We start from the raw sequence: 3,827 nt of genomic DNA on the forward strand, positions 1-3,827 counted from the left end.
CATGATTTAGTGGGAGAGAGTGCTGAATGATGGAGAGGGTCATAAGCATGAATCTATAAGCCATGGGGATGCTCGACTTGGATATTTGTGCTTTTGTATGATTGCATGAACCACAAGCTGGATACGACTCCGGGGAGGTCGTGCAGATGTGTGGAAATCTCATTCAGGAACGATCTTTTTGGAGTGTAAATGAGTGTCGTTTTCTATCATGAATGATTTTCTGTTTTTTTAGAGCAAAAAAAAACCTTTAGGCAGAAAAATAAATTTTAATAAAAAATGTTAACTATGAAACTCCACTTTTCAACGCTTATCGTTAACATCAGCTGAAATCACTCTAATCAGGGTGAACGGCCAGAGACAGCAATCTACCGCCCCGTGTTACAGTAGGTTCAAAAGGCAATCTTTTAATCAAACGTACCCATCATCCCACTGAATTAATTAGTGAATCTCATCAGGCGTGTACAGTATTTCACATTGCATCCCAAGTCATGTGTCCCGTCCTGTAAGCCAGCGAGATGTCCACATTAGCAGTGGCCTCATTGTGTCCAGGTAGGTTATCCTTGTGGCAACGCCGCTGCAGACTTTCTCTTCCTGGCATCGCATCCACCCTCTCCCTTCGTCTTCAAAACCCCGCCCCTGAGGTACTCAGTGGGAAGAAACAATGAAAGGCTGACCAGCTGCACGGTTCAATCACATCTAGGCCTGGAGGCGCTGGCCGCGGTTCGATGCGTCCACATGGTAACGTTGACATGTGCTTTATGGACATGTAACAGGAGGGGATATCATATCATGAAGTTTGATGACAAGGCATAAGAAAAGTGATGTGGTGAATAGTATTCAGTAAGGCACCAAAAGTATTTACCTTCTTTGAAGCCATGCATGGACCAGGGAAGACTTGGAACTGTGAGCGTAAAGAATAGAAGGGAGGAAATAGAGAGAGAGGGAGGGAGGGGGAGTGTGACAAGCGCCATAACGTCCTCTGAGATGCATTTGGACAGAGTGAGCATCTGTCAAAACAAGGCAGCCTCAACGGCCGCCTCACTAATGGCTATGGACGTGAGCGACAGAGGGGGAGGAGAGATGGTGGGGTGGCACTTGCACATTCAAAGAGACACACAAGATTGCAGCTGCAGGCGAGCTCACACACACACACACACACACACACACAGACACACACACACGCAAACACAACAGCTGCAACTGCTTTTTTCGCTCGCAGCAGATCCCACCAATCATTTGATACCAAATTTCCACAAAGCAACACTGTAATAGCTATTGAACTACTTTCATGTTTGTGTGTGTTTGCGCGTGTGTGTCGCCGTGCGCTCGAGTATGTCAGTGTCTGCGTGCGAGCGCCGTGTGTGCATTGTTACCTTCCAACAGTGTTTTTGGTTGTCAGATACCTTCTACCATCTCTCATTGTGATGAATTGAGCTCTGTGTCAATCACTCATCTGAATTGTTTTTTTTTTTCCTTCCTCATTTTTTTTTTTCAAGGCAATTTGGGCCGAGTTGTCTCTCTCTCTCTCTCTCTCTCTCTCTCTCTCTCTCTCTCTCTCTCTCTCTGTAAGAAAACAACCACGAGCAATCATCCTTGGGTTTAAATCACAGGGTTGGAGAAGAAAATGTGACTTCTTCACGGCAGTTACGACAATTACATTGCCCGCACGAACAATATCATAATTCCAACAACATCCCGAATCACCTTAAATCAAATACACTGCAACATTGCCCTGTGTGTCTGATGAGTAGAAGTAGAATATTAAATAAAGGAATATAAAGTAATATTAGACTTGCATTCCCCATTTCCCCCCAGGTCTGTAGAGAAAGTGTGCAGGAAAAAAATTACTACAATGTTACCCCAGATCTTAACCGCCTAAGGCTACTACAACTGTGCACACAGAGGAAACACATGCAAAAAGACAGAGGTCCATTAGAAATGCAAACCAAATTACCCCTGCACTGAAAAATATCAATTCAATCACTCAACTTGTATCATTTATCTTAAAGAAACCGTGTTTTTACTTTACATTGTTTTTGGTCCACATAACGGCATGCATGGGGTCCACGTGCTTGAGCCAACTGTAAATGCCATGCCAGAATATTCATGACGCAATGTAATGAGAAGATGTGCAAATTGGCTGCAGATTGGACATGGGCTCTTTTCCCAAAGGATATCATTCTTGGAGGTTAGAAGTATTCTGGGCTAAGAGAGTTTGCTGTAATGCTCAAAGAAAGACGTTTTACATCTCTCACAAATAGGCGCCTGTTGCCATTAAGAGCTTTTTAACAATAATGCTGGCTGTTCATAGTGTTGGAGAAATTCATTTTTGAGTCATTTGGCTAGTTTAAAGTGTCTGGACGTTATAACTGAAATGCTTGAAACCCAAAGTTTATCAATGCAATGAATGCACTTTCTAAACGTTTCCTGTTTTGAATTTACTCAGTTAGTTAACACCGGGGCATCGACAGCTCTTAAATCCTAAAGGTCCTCTCCAACATGTTTAGTAATCTACACAGTGTCAATTCCAAATGCTACTGACGCCTCAAAACTGACACCAAGACTCTCCACCCATTTAGACAATATCAATAAGGTAACTGTAATAGGGCCAGAGTGGGGCAAAATGTCATTGATTCTACTTTAATGTCTTGCATTACTCAGAGCAAAGCTATATACTAGAATCAGTGTGTTTAAATAACGTCTTACTTTAGCTGCTGTTCTAGACCAAAATGTAAAAATAATCAAAAACATAGACAGAAAAATTGCCTCTGATGCAGGCAAAATGCATATATATACTCCAGATTGCTGATACAACATGCCGAGAAAGTTAGACGAGCGCATAAAAACTGTATACTCACCATCTACATGTACTCTGACACCACATACGCTGCCTCTGCCATGGGAAACCGTTGTGCCACACTGTAGAGGCTGCACTTCAACTGAAACCCCACCGGCAGCGCAGCCTGTACAGTGAGGCACTGTAACCTCACTCTCACATGAAAAGCTCGTTAGGTGCACTTTTATCTAATGAGGACCAGCTGGAACAATGCCTCATCAGGTCACCTTTAAAAAAAACGTCCCTTAATTAAGAGCTATGGTCAGCGACTTTGTTCTGAACGACTCCGGTATCATACGTGGACAGTTGAAGGCTCTCCGGCTGCATGAAACAAAAGAGTCCAGGAGATGACGGCTGCGAGAGGGAGTGGAATGAGGAGACGGCAAGGGCAGAGTGACGGGTCGGGCTCTTTCCGGGCTCTGAAACCTGACTGTTTCCCCCAAATGATAGATTTGTGTTGGAGATTTCACGATTTCAATGGATTTAAACAGCCAGAAACATGAAAGTTGGTATGTAACTGAGCAAACAAGGTGGTACACATCCTGCTAACACATACACACACACGGACACACACACACACACACACACACACACACACAGAGCGCGAGGTTCAGTTTGATTTGACTGACAACCCCTTGTTTTAAGATCCTATAAGTTAAACACACAAACTTTATATCTTTTTTTTTTCCTGTGTGTGTGTGTGTCTCTCTCTCACACACACACAGACACACACAGAGCATTGCATGGTGTGTTTTTGTTGGGATTTTGACAAACAACAACGGTGACCTTTAAGGGAGGCGAGGCAGCATGGCTGTGATCACAGGGAATGGAAACGGAGCCAGAGTGAAATGTCAACCGTCCCTGTGGTCTTAGCACTGACGCAAAACTGCCAGAAAAGGGAGAGAGAGAGAGAGTGTGTGTGTGTGTGTGTGTGTGTGTGTGTGTGTGTGTGTGTGTGTGTGTGTGTGTGTGTGTGTGTGCGTGCGTGTGT

At 43.9% G+C, this 3,827-nt stretch overlaps 1 long non-coding RNA gene across 1 annotated transcript; it reads right to left on the bottom strand.

Moving 5' to 3' along the window:
* Positions 1 to 260: 260 nt before the first annotated feature.
* Positions 261 to 2,984, bottom strand: LOC119021401. Its single transcript, XR_005075553.1, has 3 exons — positions 2,859 to 2,984; positions 863 to 901; positions 261 to 754 (listed from the first exon to the last, which is right to left on the bottom strand). It is a non-coding gene; the product is annotated as an uncharacterized LOC119021401 (long non-coding RNA).
* Positions 2,985 to 3,827: the final 843 nt, after the last annotated feature.

This window comes from Acanthopagrus latus, chromosome 6 (assembly GCF_904848185.1).
Source record: "Acanthopagrus latus isolate v.2019 chromosome 6, fAcaLat1.1, whole genome shotgun sequence".
Taxonomy (NCBI): Eukaryota; Metazoa; Chordata; class Actinopteri; order Spariformes; family Sparidae; genus Acanthopagrus; species Acanthopagrus latus.